Genomic DNA, 24,465 nt, shown 5'->3' on the forward strand with positions numbered 1-24,465 from the left:
TTTTTAAAGGCTAAATTGTACATGTTTTAGTCTGTTTTAAACTGATTTTTTTCTGAAGTATGTAAAACATGATTTTGCTAGGATAAAATAAATATCTTAATAAATTTATTCAAACTGTGACTCACACTGAAATTGTTAGATAGTGGTGAGGAGGGGCTGTATGATGTTCGGCTCAGGTTGACCCATTACAGTAGCCTTAGGACCTGCTCCCAAAGTACCCTTTTGTGCTGCTTGGCTGCAGCGAAACTAACAAATGAGTTGTGAGTCATATTACCTTTTCAGGGCCATATCCCTTCCAAACACTCATATACTGGGACCCATTCTTGACTTTGCAAACATTGAACAGATGCCCAAAATGACTAGAATTATGGTGTTGAAATAGCATATGCAGCAGGTACAGTAAGCTGTTTGCTCCCTGTTGCAGGTGCACAGCTGGCAGGCAACATAGCCCTGCTTACATCTTTGTCCATCCTTGGCTACCAAAAATGTCAGCACATGGTTGTCCCTTGGTTGTTATGGCAAAGGGGAAGAGTGTCCTCACTGTTCTAATGGAAGAAGGTTCAAATAATGTCCAAGTGTGCTAGTACCAGGGTCAGGCTCCTGAAGGGATGAAGAATGATAGAAATGCTGCACACTCATCCAAAGTCTTACTAAATATTAGGATGCCATCTAGGTAGATGACTGCCTTGCACCCCAGTGCCTCGTAAAGTACCTCATTAAAAAATATGCTTTGACATTCATGAGGCCCAAAGGGCAATACCCTGTACTTGTAATGGCCTGACGGGCTGGTAAATGCCATTTTTCGTTTATCCCCCTGCCTAACCCCAATCAGAATATAAGCGCTGCACAGGTGCAGTTTGGTAAAAACTGAGGCCTGTTGCAGTGACTCAAACATGAGCTTACAAGTGTCAGGGAGTAGCAGTCTCTAACAGTGAGCTTGCTGAAATCACAGTAGTCTATGCAGGGACTGAAGGTGGTTGTCTAGCTGGATGACCAGATCATACAGGTACTACAAAGATAGTGGTGGGTCTCTAGTGGATAACGCATATCTGAGGTCCTGAGACAACCCTTTCTAAAAGACAGCCTTGAACTCCACACACTCTAGGCTTCTCGAGTGCGGAAATCAATAGTGTATACGGATACAGTGTGTCACCCCTTCCAAATATAGAGGAGATCCAGCAGGTTCTTCCAAATGATGGTGGCCCATTTCATGGCCCAACTAGAGAGAAGTGCAGTGTTATCTAGTGTAATGAGACCGCCAACAACTCTGATCAGGATTAAGCGATAAATGAAAATAATAATAATAATTAAATTAAAATGAAGATCTCCTCATGAACCTTTCATGTTATTTTGGGAATCAATTAAAATGTTAATCAATTAAATATTAATTGCTATTTATGTAGTAATTAATTAGTATATTGTATAGTGGCCTGTGAGTGATTGTTACTGCATTGAGTGATTTCAGGGGCGTCAGACCCACCTCGATCCTGACCAGGATAAAGCTAAAAAAAAGCTTTGAATAAAAGCGCCTGCCAAGTGACGCAAATGTAAATGCAAATAATATTGTCTGCTGCCATAGTTTGGCATTTTGGCATTTCCGGGGTGTGTTACTGCATTGAGTTCACTGATTCAGGGGAAGCCAGACCCACAGCAGCCCTAACCAGAATAACACAGTGGTACATCACAGTAGAAACACATTAGACATATTGAAAAGCTTGACTACAGTGTACTTAGGGTTACATAATAGCTCTTTTCTACAAATATAAAACTTGTCTTGAAGGCCATCAATTACTGTCTGTTCAGAGGTCTCAGTGGTCGTTAAAGAAAGGATAAATCTTGTACAGCAATGCATTTTATTATTTTCTTTTTTTTTTTTGCTGTAAAATCTGTGGGCAGCAATTCTTGCTTTATGCAAGAGTTTAAACTCAGTATATACAGTATACAGTAGAATAGTGTGCTTAAGTTGTGACATAATGTAGAATATATTTTATCACCACAGTGTAACACGTCAAACTACTTTTTTTTGAGAAACACAAAAAAGCTTGCTTTTAAACACAATAGCTTGTTTTATTATTCACTGACCTTATGTTATATAGCATTAGTTTGTTAAATAGATTGCCATATACTGAGAAGTTACTGCTTTTACTGTGCTTGTAAAGAGTCCTTGTCAACAACTTACAAAAAATTTGGAAGGTCTATAAATCTAGTCATAAATTAACCGTTGTGTGGTGTTCGTAGTTTTGTTACTCAGCCAATGTTTGCGGGTCTGGTGGACCCACTGCAATATTGTGTTTTTAAATCATGTTTACAACCAATAAAGACAGCATATTTGGTTAACATTTACTATTGACCTATGTTGGATCATATTTATAAATAACAGTGCTGTCCGTTTGTTGTGATAAAATATAAAAAAGGAAAAATCACTATCAAAATATGGCTGGAAAAACGTGTTTACTTTGAACAAATCAAAATTAAACAACCTCCAGACAAACATTTATCAGTGTAAGAAACACCAGCCTGAACAGATACAGTATCTGTATCAGTCTACACATCAGTCCCACTGAACAGTCTATTCATGCTAGCCTGTACAACACATATTAAGGTCAGCTTTACTGTGTTTGTGTTACATACATTAGTTTGATGCATGTATGCTGTGTCTGTCTGTCTGTTTCTCTCTCTCTGTGTCTCTGTCTGTTTCTCTCTGTCTGTCTTTCTGTCTGTCTGTTTCTCTCTCTCACACACACAGAGACACGCACACTCACAGCAGGACATGTAGTAGGACAGAGTAAAGGGACACACTTTTATACCTTGACCTGCACCTCATGTGTAATATAAATGTGTAGGGGGGGTGTACAGTGTAGGGGTGTACAGTGTAAACTCATTAAAAACATAATATTTTATATGTTCTTCACACAAAATGAGCCAAAGACAAGGACTCTGAGAACATTAAAAACGGGTCCCACAGACCCTAACACCACACAAGGGTTAAGTAACCAAATTGGCAAAATCACACTACATTATTATTATGATTATATTCCTTCATAGGAATAGGTTCTATGTGTATTCAGAAACCTAGGTACTATAATTGTTTGCCATCTGGCAAATTGTGCATACAAGCAAGAAGGGCTTCAGTCAGGAAGGTAAGAAAGAGTGTAATGGTCAGTCTAAAAGAGCTTTAAAGGTCTTATGTGGACAAAGTGTTAGACAGACAACCATTTCTGTCACACTTGATAAATTAGGCTTTTTAAGCAAGAATGTCAAGAGAAAGGAACTAAAAGGTATATGGCAGCCTGTTTGGAGTTTGTTAAATGGCTTGTAAAGGACTCTGGCAACATGAGGAAAAACGGTTCTCTTGTCTGATGAGTTGAAAATTGAACTCTCTGGGCAGAACATGAAGCATTCAGTCTGGCAAAAACAGGCACTGTACATCACCTGGCTAATACCATCCCTATGGTGAAACGTTGGTAGTGGCAGCATGTTATGAGGTGGTTCTCAGCAGCAGGATCAGGGCAACTGGTAAGAATTGAGACAGTAAAATGAAAGAAAACCTTAAATTTGACTGTGCCAGTTTACTTTTTAACACAGGTATTACCTGAAGCATACAGCCAAAATAATACTATGTGATGTGTCATTGTGGGGTTGAAGGGTGAACTGTAACCCCAGTCTGACAGTTCCTACATGGCTTGGTTATGGTTTTGTCTTGTCAATGCAGTCTAAATTGTGGACCCTTGTAGACCAAAGTGTGTGTCTTTCCAAACTAAGAACAATCAAATGATATTGCAATAAATAGTCTATGACTGAGTTTTAGACCAGCTGGTGGTGGAGGTGCATGTTGGCTTCACCTGATCAGGTGGGGGTTATGGCGGTGCCCTGGTTAAGCATCTAGGACTTTACAGAGACAACTGAAAAGACATGTAGACACACACACACACACAGAAAGGATGCCTTTAAAACACAACACATTCTTTCACTCCGAGTACCTGCAATGTAAGACAATTTAAGTTTATATTATTGAAAAATTATTAAATGTAATAGATTGACCTATAGGCCATTCCCAAAACACACATATTGCCTATTCATTCTACCCTAGATTATAATATTGAGGGAATGATTAAGACCTTCCTATTATCTCAGCCTTGATTGCAATGCCTGCATCAGGTGTGTAAAAATGGTATTTCATAGTAATCACACTGTGAACAGAAACATGACATTTTGAGCATAAGCCAAATCTAGATTTCACAGAAAAGTCTGCTTACTATCAAGTGCTCTAATGAAAGATAATAGTGCCTGTGAGGAGCTACCACGATGCTAATGATCTCTCTCAAGCTCTGTGAGCTTTACACACTGTTTAATAGGCACTTTAGGAATTACAACCACTGTTACAACTACTTCGGTTCAGTCCAGCAAAAGTGTATTTGCTTGTGTGTGCAGTTATGCATGTGGAGAGTTTACAATTCATCCTTGGTTGATGCTGATCAATAAAACATGGTGTCTTAAGTGGCATCAGCCACTGTGCCAGCATTACTCAAAAATATCACTGCTCTGAACATATGGTGAGCTGAGTATATCACTGAATTTAACCCACAACCCCGCGAGTCTTTTAACTTTTGTATGGTGTGAGGTGCATGTTGATGCCATCCACATGATCTTGAAAACAACAATTTTATGACCAGTTGACCTTCTATGTTTACGATGTCCAGTTAAGATATTTGCATGCCCATTGTAGGTGCTTTCAACAGTCGACAGGAATTAGCAAGGGCACCTTGACTGGTCTGCTACTATACACAAAAGGAATACACAAAAGGAATTGGTGCAATATGTGTGACACTTTCATTCAATCACCAGTATTAATAATATCTGCCATTTGAGCCACAGTAGCTCCTCTGTTGGTCCATACCAGAAGCCCTCTTGCTCCTATGAGCACCCCCTGCTGTTTAGGAGATACTTCAGCCCAGCTGTCTGGCCATAACAGTTTGGCCCTTATCAAAGTCACTCAGGTTGCCTATTTGTGCATTCAACATGCATGCTATAAATAACTTTCATTAGCCCAATATGTAATATATCTCTGACTAAGACATGCTTTATAGGTATTGTATAATAATGTATAATTGTATAATATCAATTAAATTAATTATATTATATATAATTATATTATATTATAAGAGCAGTGTGGTAGAGCAGCTGGTAAAGTGGGAGTAGCACAGCAAAAAAACATGTTCTGTAGGAGCTCTAGGAAATATATATCTTAAATAATAACTGACTTATAATTTGCAGCCAATACTGATTTAATTAACAAAACTATTTACTTAATTAAAGATGTTAATTTCATAATTGTTTATGTAGGATTGTACTGTATATTCTAAATATCAAGTAATCATTATCTTAAACAGTTAACACTGTTATTATTCATAACTGTGAAATGCCAATTTGAGGTGTTAATAAGTTATTGTGTGTTACACCAGTGAATAAAAAAAAAAAAAAAAATTAGTTTTTTTTTTAAACAAATATTATGGTCAGTAACATTTAAATGATACTTAAAAAGTTAAAATCACAATTCAGTAGGATTCAAAAATAATCAATAAGCCATTTTCTTCCACACTTACTAGATGAAGGATTTGTTTTTACTTTTTATCTATTTATTTATTATTTTGTGAGTTTTAAGTTATATGGGTGCACACAAATTGATCATTCCAGAAGATCCTTTTATTATCTGTGTAAACAGATCAATACTGCCATTACCTGATATACAGATATGCAAGATGTGATGGTTTGATAGAGAAAGTGATTTTTATTACAAATGTCAGGTGTCTAAATGTCTGACTTTATATGTTGCATATATATATATATTGCATATATCGGTATGAGGCATAACATCATGACCACCTGCCTAATATTGTGTTGGTCCCCCTTTTGCTGCCAAAACAGCCCTGTAACTGTGATGCACTGTTTATTCTGACACCTTTCTATCAGAACCAGTTGTAACTTCTTCAGCAATTTGAACTACAGTAGCTCGTCTGTTGGATCAGACCACATGGGCCAGCCTTCACTCCCCAGGTGCATCAATGAGCCTTGGCCGCTCATAACCCTGTCGCCAGTTTACCAGTGTTCCTTCCTTGGACCACTTTTGTTAGATACTGACCACTGCAGACCAGGAATACCCCACAACAGCTGCAGTTTTAGAGATGCTCTGACCTAGTTGTCTAGCCAACAACTCACAATTTGGCCCTTGTCAAACTCGCTCAAATCCTTACGCTTGCCCATTTTTCCTGCTTCTAACACATAAACTTTGAGGATAAAATGTTCACTTGCTGTCTAATATATCCCACCCACTAACAGGTTTTGTGATGAAGAGATAATCAGTTGTTATTCACGTCGGTTGTCAGTGGTCAAAATGTTATGCCTAGTCGGTGTACTTTAGAAACAGTATTTAAATTGATGTTTTAGTCAATACAATTTAAAATAATGTAGAATATAATTATTCTATGTTTTGTGATGATCACATTATGATCACATTTTACAAAAATACAAAACATTTGTTTTATAAAGTTTACTGACAACAAGGCATTCATATTGCTATAGATAGATAGATAGATAGATAGATAGATAGATAGATAGATAGATAGATAGATAGATAGATAGATAGATAGATAGATAGATAGATAGATAGATAGATAGATAGATAGATAGATAGATAGATAGATAATTATAGCAAACCATGTGGTATTGTAATAAGGCTAATATATTTTAATACTTACAATCAAACAACAACACTACTATATTAATGTCAAATAACATTTAGTGTATTTTAAATATTGGTCATGCCTTAAAGCTCCTTATCATTATAGTCAGTAAATTCAACTGCATTTTGCCTAATACAGCTTCCCTACACGATAATTAATTCCCAGTGTAAATTATTCATCTGAATCCATAAAAAGATTAAGTAACAATAGAGGAGGTGATTGTTAAGTGTTGCACAATATGAGATGAAATGCTTATTGAGGCATTCCAGGAGGTGTTAACCTTTCTCCATGAATTAAAAACAAGAAAAAACTACACTGCCATCTTGACCTCCATAATGTCTACTGTGAATTTTCTCTGCTTCAGTTTTCCCTCTCTTCGTTGTCCTACACCTGGTTGCTCCTGGCACCTGCACTCTGACATGGAACAGAAACAGTGATGTGCAGGAGCATTAGCCTTGCACTTAAAGCATTAGACACGCAACTAGAGGGAATTGCCTCTCCTCACGTATTCAGTCATCCATATTGTGTGATGAGCCTTAACCTTTCCCCACTTTCCTCCCTCTTTTTTACATATTCCTTTACAGTTTGTAACAGTTCAAGAGACAGTGGTGTCTGGGCAAGAAATAGCTAAATAAATAGCATGCTTTACAGGTAGGCAAACACCCCATGCATCTGAAGCATTTATTTCAGTTGTTGTATTGCAATAAATGTGACTGTGTTTGTCCTTGAAATCAACCATGACCTGTCCCTTTTCATAACCACAGCTAGACTTTTTTTTTTCCTCTCATACACACATCAAGGACTGATGTGTAAAATCACTTAGAACTAATGAATCAGTCAGCCTGTAAATCAAATCTTTAAAATGATGTAATAAAGGAATTTTACTAATTAATAATTTCTCCTAAAATAAAGAACACTAGATCATCATGCTGCATTTCACTTCAATAAAAGAGTAAAATGAGTGTAAATTTATTCAAAGACTGTCAGCCATTGAGGCCCATTGCCCATCTATTTATACAAGTCCCAAAAGGAGGGGAAGAAAAAAAAAGAAGAAAGCCCTGGCACTTGTCAAATTTTTGCATTCTAGAAGATTGGCACCGATGTTGTTATTCTGCACTGGCATACTGGCACAGGAAAAAGCACCACAGTATGCGTAGGAATATTTTTAACAGCAGTCAGGCACAGGCTATGAAACGGTTCATATTAATCATACAGTGCATATTGTAAGTGATAGGCCAGCTGATGGAGAATCTGAAATGTACACTAACAGCACTTAAAAATTACGATTATTCAAAAAGTAGTTATTAAATACAATGTTTCACATTACTTTTCTCCTTTTTTTTCAAAATTCACTTGCTTGCTTGTGTACACATTTATCCATGATTCAGCAGCCTCCAACTTTAAGACCTATTTTTTGGTGGTTCTTGGATTAAATGAACCCGGATTAAACCTTATTAACATGTTTTCTCTCCGAATATTGTGACTTTGGGTTCTCTACCCAATTCTGGAAGAGGGAAATGTTTCATTTACTTTTTAATGTGTTTATTTAAACTAGTCTTGTTTATACGGACACAGATACACCGATCAAGCATAACATTATGACCACTGACAAGTGAAGTGAATAACACTGATTATCTCTTCATCATGGCACCTGTTAGTGGGTGGGATATATTAGGCAGCAAGTGAACATTTTATCCTCAAAGTTGATGTGTTAGAAGCAGGAAAAATGGGCAAGTGTAAGAATTTGAGCGAGTTTGACAATGGCCAAATTGTAATGGGCTAGACAACTGGGTCAGAGGATCTCCAAAACTGCAGCTCTTGAGGGGTGTTCCCGGTCTGCAGTGGTCAGTATTTATCAAAAGTGGTCCAAAAAAGGAACAGTGGTAAACCGACAACAGGGTCATGGGCGGCCAAGGCTAATTGATGCACGTGGGAAGCGAAGGCTGGCCTGTGTGGTCTGATCCAACAGACGAGCTACTGGAGCTCAAATTGCTGAAGAAGTTAATGGTGGTTCTAATAGAAAAGATACACAGTCAGAATACACAGCGCATTGCAGTTTGTTGTGTATGGGGCAGCAAAAGGGGGACCAACACAATATTAGGAAGGTGATCATAATGTTATGCCTGATCGGTGTATGTCACAAGCTACAGTAAACTATTATGACATGAAAGTATCTACCATAAAAAGTAGGTGTTTCAATCATTAAATCACACATACACATCTACATATACACAAAAAAAATGAAATGAGAAATTTTTACTTCCTAAGTTTAAATGTTTTTAGTCACATTAATTGTGTTAGTTTGGTGTGATTAAACTTGTGGCCAGCACAGAGCCCTGACTTCAACCCCAACTAAACACCTTTGGAATGATCTGAAACAGTAATTGTTAATCAGGTCTGCTTATTCAACATCAGTACCTGATGTTTGGGAAATTCTCTTTTAGCATGATTTTAACCCCAAGAACAACAAAATGCCCCAAAAACGATATGGTTTGACTAGTTGTATGCAAACCAAATAAACACTATTGAAATTAATTAAACCTGGAGTGCAAGCCATACCTTCTCTTCCAACATAAGTGCCTGACTTCACTCTATTGACTGACTGGGCACAAAGAAATACTTTCCAGAAGAGTGGATGAATCTTAAAGCTGCAAAGGAAAAAGGGTGCAATTTAATATAAATGCCCATATTGTTGGAATGGGATGTCCAACAAGCCCAATGCTTTTGTCCACACAGTATATATGAGACCTTGTTGATGTCTTGAATAGCCAGCTGACCCGTTCATGCTGGCTCTTCCTCTACAACATCAGAAAAGTTCAGCCATCCTCTTTATGTAAGCCTCTTATATTACCGTTTAGTCTCTAGTCATTTACTAATGCAGCTCCCTCCTGTCAGTAGTCGGTAGTTTGTAAAAATGGGTAGATATTAGAACAGATAAACAGTACACAACAGCTGCTTATAGCATGTAAGGTTTGCCCTGTACTTTGTTAGTGTGACTGGTTCTCCATCTGTGCATGGCAAAGAAAAGGGTTAAATGCTGGGGCTGGAGGGTGGCAAGAAATGAGGAGAGAAACAGAAAATTGAAGAGGACCCTCATTACACCTTCTCTATCATTCTGCCTTGCCTTTTTTCTGCTCCCCAGGATCTCTCTCTCTCTCTCTCTCTCTCTCTCTCTCTCTCTCTCTCTCTCACACACATACACATATTCAAAATTCTTCTGTTCAGGCTCCTTTTCTAAAAAGCAAAATTTGAAAAGCTGTCCTGACAATTGTGATAAATTTGAATAAGTATTGTTAATGCTTTACAGTATATGTAAGCTATGTGGAGAAGTATGTGGACACTTCTATATAGAGTTCAGATGTTTTAGTCACACAGATTGCTAATATGTGAATAAAACAATTATATAAAAAAATGACTTGCATTTCCTGTTCCAGTTTGATTGTGCCTTTGAATAAGAACTTGACCTCAATCCCATTAAACATTTTTGGGATATATTGGATAGTCAACCATGGGGCATATTTTCATTAAACATTATTGCCTGGACTCAAAAATTCTTTTTACACCACGATACTTTAAAGCAGTGAATTTGCATTCTCAGGATTTATAGCTCATCTTGAAGCTACACTGTGTAAAAGTAAATGAGTCAGGAAAAAGGGAAAAGTGGTTTAACAAATTAAAAGTTTCTGGTGCAACTGTAGAGGTAAATATCAGAACAAATTATACAACTTATCCAGTAAGTGTGGATCAATTAAAATTAACTGAAGATTTTTAGGCAGAAAGTTAGAATCAAAGCAATTTAATTGTAATTAATGTTATACCACACTTGTAAGTGTAAACACATACATAAAATTCAGTTAAAACCATCAAATTCAGTTAAAATAATAATAATAATAATAATAATAATAATAATAATAATAATAATAATAATAACTGTATAATAAACTCTGCTTCAAGCCATTTAGAGTTGGATGTGCTTGTGTGCTTGGAATCATTGCTATGTTTCATAACCTAACTGTAATTAAGCTTAAGGTCACAAACTGACAAGCAGACATTCTCCTTCAGGATTTTTTCGAAGACAGCAGAATTAGGCCATTCCGGTGGCACAGCAGTAAATTTACGCTAGCACACCTTTTTTTGGGTGTGTGTAATAGTTGACTTTATTTAAGTCAAGTAAGGCCTGTAGTTCTTTAAATTCTAGATCAGTAGTCAATGTGTTCCTGATCACATTAAGCACTGTTACAAGTTTTCTCCATTTGTGTTTAATGGCTCTCACAGTGGTTCGCTGAATTCCCAGAGCTTTAGCAATTGTTTGGTAATACTTTACAGACTGGTAGATTTCAGTGATCTGTATTTGATCTGTATCTCTTTAAAATAAAGCATCACATACTGGTGTTTGAGACCTTTTAGTCTGCTTCACACAGGTTCTATTATTAGATGTTTAGACTGAAGTGACACTAAACTATACTGTTAATTGAATTTGGTTAATTGGTTGATTTATTAGAATTACTTTTTCTCATAGAGACAGGTAGGGCTGAATTGCATTTTTTTTGTTTAACAGCATAGTTTGATGATCTAAGTCATATTTGTGACATGCAAAAATATGAGAAATTGGGACAGAAACAGATCCTTTTTCACAGCACTGTATAACCTGACACACAGTGTGAGCATTTTAAGAACTATTATTCTCTGAAACTAATGATAAACATATAATTTAAATGAGTAACACACATACCAAGACACTAAGTACTTCTTTAAATCTTAGTTCTTCCTGTTTTATTTAATTATCTCTTAAAAAAGGAATAGTCATGTTAAGCTATTTAGTAGCAATCATGCCTTTCTAATTCCAAAGCTTTGAAAGCACTGCAAAAAAATACGCAATAAAAGTTTACCATACTCAAAGAGTGTTTTGAAGCTGTGGCTTTGCATCCGCATGTGTCTCTGACCTATCTGCTAAACCATCCAAAAAAGAGTGACAATTCAGACAGAGGGCAGGCAAAAAAAATTGAATCAATGCTTAAGCAATCTTTGGTGCTTCACTCATCTGCGATCCGTCAGCAGACTGACATTGATTATCTGAAATGTGTGCCCCCATGTCACTCACACCACAGAAAGGATAACATTAATCATTTACTGTCATTCTGGAGCAGATGCTTGGTGGTGTTCACTGTTAGCTCTACACTGATGATGTGCTATGACATTTAATACACCAGATGTTACTGATTGTGTTAGTTTTGACTGGTTGAATGTTGTTAGAGAAAGGATAAACTTGATTGAAATTATTTCAGGCCACATTCTTATTTGGTGGTGTGTTGTTTGTTTGTATATTTGCACACATTTGATTGTTTTAGAGGATTTGTACATTTAGTTAAGTATAAACATGTTAAAATATGTGTGTTACATAGAACTTTCCTCTTTAATTTTTAGTAAATAATCACACCTGGTAGAGCCAAAGATGTGCAAACTGCCAAACATTGTTGTCATAACTGATGAAGTAAATCCAAATTTGTATTATGCCTATGCAGTTGTGGCCTAGTGGTTAAGGTCCTGGACTAGTAATCCAAAGGTTGCTGGTCCAAGCCCCACCACTGCCAGGTTGACACCGTTGGGCCCTTGAGCAAGACCCTTAAACCTCAATTGCTTAGACAATATACTGTCACTCTACTGTAAGTCACTTTTGATAAAAACATCTGCTAAATGCAGAAAATGTAAATGTAAAACCAAAAATCTGTCTATCTAGCTTAATGTAGAAATGTCTTTGTTTTAAGTAATGTAAAGCTTTTGAATGGTAACCCTTATTTATCTCTTGTCTCAAGTTCCTCTCTCTCTTTCTCTCTCTCTCTCTCTCTCTCTCTCTCTCTCTCTTGCAAAAGAAAAGAGAATAAATTTATATTAGTTAGTAAATATTAAAATATTAGATCTTTATTCTCTCAGTTAATTTATTGTAGTTGTACTTTTCTGTTGGGAAAACCTTTTGTTATAATTTCCTCTTTTCCTCTTGAATCTTGAGGTGGCGAGTGTTTCCCCTGGCAGTCCTTTGTTCCGTTTTTTCCGCTCAAACATTTCCCCAACAAGGGTGGTTTTTAGTATTGTCCTTTTGTGTGTTCTTGAGTATTGGGTTTTAACCGACCTGAGTGAAGGCACTATCTACAGAGCCTGCTTGGCTGAGTGGTAGAGCGTTTGCAAGACTACAAATATGTACATTAAACACCGTGATTAATTATTTAATTGCACATTCATTTACATTCAAAACCAGTGATATGTGTTTTGTGTTTGTTAAAAGTGTCGACCTGTAACCTACTGTATTATTGTGCTATGTATGTACTATTTATTCTAACTTTTAATTAAACATTTTCACATACAGAACACCATGAAATCATTTACATCCTATTATTTAACGATATAATAATATAAAATATTATTTATGGCCAAATTTTTATTTGGGTAAAGGAAAAGATGCTCTATTTTTGACTGACAACTGTTTTTGACTGACTTTTACACAGTTAGGGTTATGAAAAACAGCTAATTACATGAAAACAGTAAATAAAAACAAGTACTCAGGAAACAACACAACTTACATCATTATACACATTACGGATAGATCTAACACAATTACAACCAGACTTATGTTTATCCGCATATTCTACAGTTTATTAATTCAGCCTGTGCACTGGCTGCTATGAGAAGTTGAGAAGCTGCAAAATATCACATATTTTAAAATGTCCTGGCAATCGATTCCACAACGATACTGCTATAAACCTGAAAGAATCCCTACCCACTTTACTTTTACAGCATGGAAGTACTAAATCTGTGGATGATCTTCTTGTAAAGTAACCATGAACATCCTGGACATCTTGAACATCTTGTACACATTACACAATTCTATCAAAGCAACCCTATTCTGAACTTTTAACCACCCAATCATTTGAAAATGATTCATTTCCAAATAAGTTTTCATTGGGAGATTTAAAATAACTTTAACTAATTTATTCTGAGATGTTTGAAGCCTAGTTTTAATCTGTTTTGCAATGCCATTATACCATGAACAACAGGCATAGTCAAGAAAAGGCTGAACCAAAGCCCCGGACAAGGTAATCATAGTTTTTCTATCTAAGAACTTTGGAATTCTTGCAAGAAACCTAATTCTTTGATTAATCTTAGTTAAAATCTTATCTGCCTGACCCCTGCCTGATATATATACCTATCTAAAATACATCCTAAATAGGTAACTGAATCCCTAGCCTTTAGCACAATGTCCCCTACTACCACATTAAAAACTGAGTTCTTGTTTAATTTCACTCTTGTACCAAATAAAATTGATTCTGATTTCCCCAAATGAAGTGACAACCTATTCTCGGGACAACCACCTACTAACCTTCAATAATTCATTACTCAATGTACGTTCAATAATACTTTTATCTTTATCAGAAAATAAGAGTGCTGAATCATCGGCGTACAAAATAAGTTTACATGAACATATCGACTTTAAATGTTAAGTAAGAAAGTTAATCTATAGCAGGGTTTTCTGACCACAAAGCCATAAACCACAAGTACGTCAGAAAGTGCTCGGGAGAGGCCTTATTGTGCAACTAAGTTATGTCACATAAAATGAAAATATATGTCTAAAATTTACATTTTATTAGTGTCACTTGTATATTACTTTTCTTATTGATATATGACTTTTCTAAGTTAGAGGCAGGACAGATTAATTTTGTTTTCTGCTTTTCTAATAAAGTGATAATACAACTCTATTTTGGCCATTTTCATTTAAACCCATTATACTAATAACAGCCCATATTCAAGTATATACAAAACATACAATATGACAATTACAAGATCGTGACAGAAGAATTTGATGCTAAATGCTAGTGAATCTCTAATCTAAATTTAATCTTAGCTATATGCTTTAGTCTCCACTAGCTAACTAGAGTATTGTTAATATACTTTGTAATGTATGGGAAGACGGATAAGGTTCCAGTCCCCAAAGGCATAGAGGTCACTGGTGTTAACAGCAGGCATCCTGCCAACTTCATTAGTGCCTTAATTAGATGGATCTGATGCATGCAGTATACCCAGTGAGAGAAAAGTGTCCTTTGTGGTAACTACACATGCTGTTAGTACAGTCAGTGTTTGGACAAAAACAATGGACATGGCGGTATTTAATGGTTAGTGTGTTACAATAATGCCTTTGGGCTAAACCATTAGCCTTCTGTAAACAATAATAGTTTTTTAAGTAACCAATATTAATACAACCCCAAATCAGATAAAGTTGGGACGGCATGGAAAACGCAAATAAAAAAGCACAGTTTCTTACATTTGCTTACTCTTAATTTGACTCTTATTTTACTGCAGAAAGTATGAACCCAAGATATTTCATGTTTTGTCTGGTTAACTTCATTTTATTTGTTAATATCCTGCATTTCAGTTCTACAACGCGTTTCAAAAACGTGTCAATTGAGGGCTAGTAATGAGATAAACAACTAAATAACAATGTAATTTTAAACAGGTGATGTCAATAGATGATTGTAATCATGATTAGGAAAGGCTCAAAGAGTCTTTGAGGAGCACAGAGTGGCAGAGAATCTCCAATTCGCCAACAAATGCATGATAAAATCATTGAAATGTTTAAAACAATGTACCTCAAAGGAAGATTGGAAGCGATTTGCATATTTCTCCCTCTACAGTGCATAATATCATTAAATGATTCAAGGAATCGGGAGGAATTCAGTGTGGAAAGGTTAAGGATGCAAGCTAAACTAAGCTGAACACCTGTGATCTGTGATCTCTGATCTCTCAGACAGCACTGCATCAGGAACCATCAGTTACCAACAGCTGAAATAATAACATGGACAAGGGATTACTTTGGCAAACCTTTCATTTACATATTCCACTTAAACTTTACTGTGCAAAAAAGAAGCCTTATGTTAACCATGTCCAAAAGTGGTGTTGAGTTCCCTGTTCTCTGAGGTATGTATGGGATGGACCATCACACAGTGGAAATATGTATTGTGGTCAGATGAATTAGTATTCCAGATCTGTGTGGAAGAAATGGATGCCACATGCTGCGGGCCAAAGACGAAAAGGACAATCCAGACTGTTATCAGCAACAAGTCCAAAAGCCAGGGTCTGTCATGGTATGGGGTTGTGTTAGTGCCCTTGACGAAAGTAATTTACACTTCTGTGATGGCAGCATTAATGCAGAAAAGTACACTGAGATTTTAGAGCAACATATGCTGCCTTCAAGACAACATTTAAAACAGTGCTGAGCAAAGTATATCCTGATGAAACTAGGTAGTAATACCAAGGCTGTTTAAACAGTTGTAATAGCAGATTGGGTAATGTCTGTATAATAAAGACAGATTTTTTTAGTAGTGGGCTAAGCAAAAAGGCATCAGTGATCATGATACTCAGAAACAAAAAGTAGATTGCTTAACCTGCTGGAAAACATACTGGAATAACTGTGTTGGTTTCTAATATTCCTCGTCAGTCATTTTAATTTCCTCAGGTCATCTAAGTCGATCAAAACCACCATCAAAACCCCCTCAGTGTCAGTAATACAATGGATACAGAAAGTATTTAGAGCTTTAACTATTTCTATGCTTTATTGTGTTGTGATTTTGATTGTAACGGGGAAAACAGGCAGACGTGCCTCAGTGCAAGAGCATTCGGGCGCGTGCATCTCGACACACCTGAAGAAAAGAAAATAGAACCCCTTTACAGAATCATTGTTGTTCTTTTGCCATTTTGAGTTTGCTTTCACACTTGTAAAGGTTTTCTTCAAGAATGTTCCTGTATTTGGCTGCATTCATCCAGCAGCCAATTCTTATCAGTCTGGATACACTAAAGACTTTAATATTCTTGCTTTGATCCATGCCTTGCCACAATTTGATCTCAGAGATCCATAGACAGTTCATTGGACTTGCATGTTAAAAAATTCATCACACACACACACAAACAGTGTTTTTGTGATTTTGCTTTAATGTTGGTTTGTTTGTTTGTTTATTAGGATTTTAACATCATATTTTACACTTTTTGGTTACATTCATGACAGGAAACGGTAGTTACTGATTACACAAGGTTCATCAGTACACAAGGTTATATCGAACACAGTCATGGACAATTTAGTATCTCCAATTCACCTCACATGCATGTCTGTGGACTGTGGGAGGAAACCGGAGTAAACCCACACAGACACGGGGAGAACAAGCAAACTCCACACAGAAAGGACCCGGACCGCCCCACCTGGGGATCGAACCCAGGACCTTCTTGCTGTGAGGTGACAGTGCTACCCACTTAGCCACCGTGCCGCCCGCTTTCATGTGTGTAAAATATCCCAGTGCTTGTGCTTTAGCTTTTATGTGTTCTTGCGCCATAAGTTTGGAGATACCGGACAATACTCCCAGTGGTGTATCTTGGAATGTTTAAGGTCTACCCATTGTATTCTTGATGCAATGAAAATATCTCCTCTTTCAGCTTTTATGCCAGCTCCTTAATTCTTACCATGGTTGCAACACACTCAAATCTCTGGGTGATGTTTATATGTCACAGCTGAAGCAAATTAGGGGTTGTTTTTTGAGTTCTCAGTGGTGTAATCATGTTGTAACACAACTTTAGGTCATACAGACAGTAGGTTTTAAACTAAGCAATATTTTGTAGGGGTTGCATAATTGTGACTAGGCAGTATTAAAAAAAAATATCCTGCTACTCTAAAATACTACATCATTTACTTTCTTTGTTCATTTGATGTATACTTTAACTGACAAGGACCTAATTTAAGCGTAATCAAGTTCTATAGACTCTCTAAGCTCTAAGCTATGTCCAACATATCAAAGTCAAAGTTTATGTCACAAATCCAGCCTCTCTGTGCTCCCAGAGTTGATGTTTGTGTATGTGCCACGCCCCGGTCTGAGGGAGCACATGGTTGGGGAGGCTTTTGTTTATGTCTACACTTCCACATTTTGATTGGTCAATGAAGCTATAATCCACAGCTGTGGATCCTTCAGCGGAGGCTATTTTGACTTTGTCATGTCTTTGGTTTTCATGTTCATGTAGTGGGGTTTGGTTGTCATGTCCTGATTTTGCTACTTATGGTTTTAAATTATGCTCTTGCTCATGCTCCTGCTTAAAAGTCTTGTTTGGTTTAGTCTTGTTCATGTCTTGTGGTAGTCTGGTTCATGTTTAACAGTAGCATAGGGTTCATGTTTAACGTAAGTATTGTTCATGTGTGTTTAGATTAGCATTAGCAGTTAGCTTAGCATTTAGCATTCTGATTAGCTAATAGCATAGGTCATGTGTTTGTGTGTCTTGTGCAAACCTGTCCTGAAACATCTGTGCAGGTGTGTCCGCCCCATTTCTTGTCAAGTTAGCCCATTCGTTACAGTTTGTGCACAGTGATGACACTGATTCAGCCATTGTGATAACCAAAATGTAATCATCAAAAACACATTAACGTTTTTATAATTCATTTTAAAGGTTGTATTTTGTGGGTTTAACAAACAATCTGGATTAATATATGTATAATACTTGCAGCTCTGTCTCTTGTATTTTTGTTATTCACATATTACAGTCTATTTGAGAGCTGTGAGTTGCACTCTGGGGAGTACATTTGAGATGATTAGTAAGAATTAATAGAGCAAAGGTGCTATACGATCTGTGGTTCACTATCACACATCACGCTCATATGGTTTTAATAAGATCTGTCTTTTTAACCATCAAATCAATCCGTTTATAGACATAATAAAATCAAACAGCATTCAGTGTGAAAAATGCTCTAAAATAAAGTGGAAAAGAGATGTGCTGTAGAAATAGGTGGGTGTTTCACTGGCATTTGCCACCAAACATTGGTGACTGCAAACATGAAAGATTAAAGTGACTTTAAACACCTAATTAAACTAATGAAGTAGTGTAATAATAACATCTGCATAAAGTCTACAAATCTTTAATTCAGCTAAAACATGCCAGTGTCCAATGTTTTCAACTTTTCCAATGTTTTCACTGACCAACCTAATTGTTTTTGTATATATTAAGGATTTTTTAATTTTGATGCCTGCAACATGCTTAAAAATGGATTTGTGAATGTTAAGATTACTTTTATATATGTACTATTAAATAAATTGCTTATATTTCAGATAAATTTTTAGTTAACTTGAGACTGAAATTGCATGGTAGACAGGTGGTATAGTAGAGGAGGTGTGCCCCTTTTCATGAGTGGACCCCATTTGTAAATTATATACATTATGTATAAATTATATTTAAATTATGTACATTTGGCTTGTTACAGATGGCTGGAGCAACCTGTCATATTGCAACATCAAGTTCTCAGGTCTGCACTATCCCTGGTCTATACTTTTTTACCATTGCAGGCTGTGAATATTTTTGTGTCTTTCATTTGTACAGTTGTTTCTATTAATTTGAATGCTTATTTACACCGATTAGGCATAACATTATGACCACCTCCTTGTTTCTACACTCACTGTCCAATTTATCAGCTCCATTTACCATATAGAAGCACTTTGTAGTTCTACAATTACTGACTGTAGTTCATCAGTTTCTCTACATACTTTTTTAGCCTGCTTTCACCCTGTTCTTGAATGGTCAGGACACTCACAGGACCACTACAGAGTAGGTATTATTTGGGTGGTGGATCATTCTCAGCACTGCAGATCTACAAATCTTTAATTCAGCTAAAGCATGCCAGTGTCCAATGTTTTCACTTTTTCCAATGTTTTCATTGACCAACCTAATTGTTTTTGTATATATAAAGGATTAATAATTTTGATGCCTGCAACATGCTTAAAAAATGGATTTGTGCATGTTTACAACTGTGTTACTGTGTTTTATTAATTCCACTTGTTTGGTAATTGAGGTTACCAATTGGTGCCCTCTCTTAATCACCAGATCTGAGTCTAATAGAAAGATCAAATAGTTTAGATCTAAAACCAAGTCTTACAAATGTATTCAAAAAAGAGGGACAGTGGCAGCCCACAGTTGACAGTGGTAGAGCTTTGGACTATCAGTTGAAAGGTTGAGAGTTTGAAGTTTGAATCTCAGCTCTGCCATGTAGCCACTGTTGGGCTCTTGAGCAAGGCTCTTAATTCTCTCTGCTCTAGGGGCGCCATACAATGGCTGACCCTGCACTCTGACCCCGGCTTTTAAACAAGCTGGGATATGCAAAGAAAGGATTTTGTTGTACTGTACACCTGTATATGTGTATATGACAAATAAAGGCATTCTATTGTATTCTATTTAATTTTGTGAAAAATGTGACACAAATAATTAATGCAGTTTTTCCAAAAAGGTGGCTCCTATCATATATGGTGTGCCTAACATATATAATAGTGTGCCTTATTTTCCTCTAATCACAATGCAATTGAAAAACTGTTTAAAACGTTAATACATACGTTCAGGCTGTATCATGTGATACCTGCTCAAAACTACCGTCAATTTAATCTGCATATTTTCATCCTACATTTAGCTGAGTAACATTGATTCCCTTCTTCTACTGCCTTTGCCTCGACCCATTAAAAGCGGAACTCAAATAAAATCCAATCTACTAGCATCTTTTGATATCTGAACTGAAATAGAATTGCTGTATAAAGAGGGAAACACATACCAGAAAAAAAAAAGCACCAGAGAGAGGAGAACGGATGTTCTGGAAGATGAGAAATGAATAAAGAGAGCCAGGGCAAGTGGGTGAGAGATAGAAAGAAAAATCTGAGATTGGTACTGTGATCTGATTTGATTTCTCGCGTCGATATAATGGTGCTCTCTTTTCTATTAATCTTCCCTCTCACCAAGCTGCAAAGGCAAATCGAGGTATTACCACCGGGCACTGTGCAAGCCATTAAAACATCATTATCATCATCTCCCATTATTCAAGGAATGTACTGAAAAAATTACCTCTGTAATGAGACCTACCTGAATTTTAGCACAGTAAAGCTTAGTAGGCCACCCTCATATACATGCCCCCATATTCATTTACATGTTTACAGTTATTGTCTGCCTGGTACTCTTGAACTGTTTTTTTTCCTATATCATATAAACATGCCATATATAAATTGTGCTTAGGGAGTTAAAGTAAATGTATAATGTGTAATAAGTGTGTAATTGCCTGTAGAGGACTGCAAGTCTATAGCCAGAGTTTCTTTAATAGGCTTCTGACTCACTGTGATTCAGACCAGAATAGAAAGATTACTGAAGGGATTACTGAAAAAGATTACTTTTATATATGTGCTATTAAATACAAACTAGTTATTTAACTAAAGACTGAAATTGCATGGTAGACAGATATATAGCAGATGAGGTGTGTCCCTTTCATCAAGCAGACTCTATCTGTAAATTATATACATTATGTATAAATTATATATAAATTATGTACATTTGGCCTGTCGCAGATGGCTAGAGCAACCTGTCATATTGTGTGTTCTCAGGTCTGCACTATCCCTCGTCTATCCTTTGCAAGCTGGGTATGTTACGTGGTAGAAGGAGGACTCAAATGCAGATTTAAAGGAAATAATAATTTTATTTATTAAGGCAAATAAAATAACAAAAATGGGAAAAAAAAAACTAGAAACGAAAACCAATCGGGAACCCCGATGGAAGCCGCGGGCGCTGCGGGCAACAAAAACTGACAATGAAAAATAAACAACAAGGTGGGGCGCGAATCCGGGTCGCGGAGACGCGAGCCGGTTGCGTTACCACCGCGCTATCTGAGCGTGGGTGAGCGAGAGAGAGAAGGCGCTATTAAGCGCTGCGGTGAACCGCTACACGAAGAAAAGAAAGGCTCGTAGAGAGCCAGCCCCGGTCACTCTGTTGGCCTGGGCGGAACGCGATCGGCGGTCACAGCGCTGGAATTCACAGCCGGGGAACACGCCGATCTGAAAAAGACAAAAAGTTAAATAGCGAGAACAGACACAGCTAAGGTCGGGATTCGATCCGGGGATGAAGGCTTGTCAGCCGAGTGCTTTACGGCATCGCCACCCAGCGGTTGCGAGATCGGGACACAATATCGGTTATACGCTATTAAAAGAGGCTTTCACCGGCACACGGTGCTAACGGTTAGCCAAGCCGCTAGCGCAAAACCGGCACGAGAAAAAACAAAAGCAGTGCGAGGACTGCACGGCGTCGCACCACACTGGCCCTAGAAGAGAAAAGCAACGCTATTTACCTCGACCTTTCAGTCTACACACCCGACTGGCCTAACTGCCACCCGGGGATACCTGCTGACCCTAAAAAGGAGCGTGGGCGAACTGCCACTGAGAGAGAAAAGAACAAAAGGTGCGACGCCCGCTGCTGCGCAGAGCTGGCTTAAATAAGCCAGCTCACAGCTGCGGGCGATCAGCACTAATTAGATGGCTTCCTATATGAAGCCTTTGTTTCCTGAGCTCTGTAACGCCTGCTTCGCTGGGAACCCGGGAGTCGTTCACCAGCTATCGCAGGCATCCTAATAGGGTATATTTTTGTGTCTTTCATTTGTTCAGTTTCTATTACATTTATATTCGATTTCTATTAATTTGGGAGCTTATTTATTTTAACTTTTTGTTAGTGCCTTTTTAGCCACATTATTATCCCACTTTTATTAAACATTTGCAACGTGGGTTCTGTTTCCATCCTTGAAGGTGTGTGTGTGTGTGGATTCTTCTTGCTATGTCCAGCCCCTTTACACTAAGAGTGTTATAAGTACTGGAAATTTCCTACCAGCTTTCATAATATGTAATACCATAATACCATAGTTTTTTTAGTATTTGACATAATCTATAAGATAACACTAATTATAAAGGCTGTCCTGGCAATCACTGATAACACTGGTATAAAACCTGACATGACTGTTTTGACCAATCATGTACCAGTCAAGTACATTCTTAAAGCTGCACATGACCACATAACAGTGATAGCCTAGCTACAATGGTAGTCTAGAGGTTGGAGCTTTGGGCTACCAACTAAAAGGTTGAGAGTTTGAATCCCAGCTCTGCCTTTGCAGCCACTTTTGGGCCCTTGAGCAAGGCCCTTAACCCTCTCTGCTCCAGGGGCGCCGTACAATGGCTGACCCCAGCTTCCAAATAAGCTGGGATATGCAAAAAATATTTCATTGTACTGTACACCTGTATATGTATATATGACAAATAAAGGCATTCTATTCTATAATAATAATAATAATAATAATAATAATAATAATAATAATATACACTTCTGGATTTAAATAAATAAATAAATATTAACTAATGACAAATTAATAAATAAATAAACAAAATAATTAGGGAATAATTAAATGAAAATATTTTATAACATTCTATATGCAAAAAGAAAGAAATAAGCCAGCATTTTATCAGTTTGGTAAATAAATGTAAACTGTCTGCACTAGTCACTCATTTTTGCTTCTATACCTGACCACAGTCTCACTGTGAATAAGCAGCTCTGAGAGAGAGACATGCTGACACACTCAAAAGTAAAAAAGAGATGATCTAGGATAGCACAGTGTACAGAAAGACATGTGGGCCGGATATAGCGCAGGAACACAGTAAGTGGTAGCATTTTTCATTTGCTCAATTAAACACACCGCTGAGTTTCTAATTATCCTTCTTTATCTGATAAGAGCAATGTGAATACCCTATCCACTTTCATGTCTTATGTCTGGACCATGGAAATAATGAAAGCATTTACTATTATGATGCAATGCATAATATGATTCAACAATCCCTTGACTATAAATGCACAAGACAATACGGTGTAAATGGAGCATTTATCCTATTATGTTTCGTAGTATGGATTGAGTTATAAGGGTCTTCAAATGATTGTAGAAGTCATTAATCTTACCTTAGGTGGACACATACCTATCTACCCACATTTACATTTTCATCATTTAGTGGATGCTTTTATCCAAAGCGACTTACAGTACTGTGACAGTATACTGTCTAACTGTCTAAGTAACTGAGGGTTAGGGGTCTTGCTTAAGGCAACAGTGGCAACTTGGCAGTGGTGGGGCTTGAACCAGTGACCTTTCGAATACTAATGTAGTACCTTAACCACTACAACTACCCACATTTGAAAACCCATTTTCTTCTTCTTTTTCTTCTTCTTCTTATTAAAATTTATATTATTATTTTTTATTTAATTTTCTGTTTGCTTTTGTTTGTGCATTACTTTTTGTCTACATCATATCTTTGTCGCCTCACAGCAAGAAGCCAGGTGGGGCGGTCCGGGTCCTTTCTGTGTGGAGTTTGCATGTTCTCCCCGTGTCCACATGGGTTTACTCCAGGTGCTCCGGTTTACTCCCACAGTCCAAAGACATGCAAGTGAGGGGAATTGGAGATACTAAATTGTCCATGACTGTGTTTGATATAACCTTGTAAAATGATGAACCTTGTGTAATGAGTAACTACCATTTCCTGTCATGAATGTAACCAAAAGTGTAAAATATGACGTTAAAATCCTAATAAACAAACAAACAAACATCATATCTTCCACTTTAGGTTTACGTATGTGAGCTTTATAGGCTATTTGATGTTTAATTGTAATATATTTAATTATGAGCATCCAATAACACTAACCTGTTTAAGTATTCCAACCTGGCTTATAGTTTTTTCTGTGACTAACCACAGTCCTGACCAGAATAAAGCAGTTACTAAAAATGACTGAATGAATGAATCACAATATCACTGATGACCTACCATTAATAAAAAGAACAAAATACCGGGGAGGAAAATTGATTTCAAATTACATCACAGGAAAA

Source organism: Trichomycterus rosablanca, chromosome 2, assembly GCF_030014385.1.
Source record: "Trichomycterus rosablanca isolate fTriRos1 chromosome 2, fTriRos1.hap1, whole genome shotgun sequence".
NCBI classification, from domain to species: domain Eukaryota; kingdom Metazoa; phylum Chordata; class Actinopteri; order Siluriformes; family Trichomycteridae; genus Trichomycterus; species Trichomycterus rosablanca.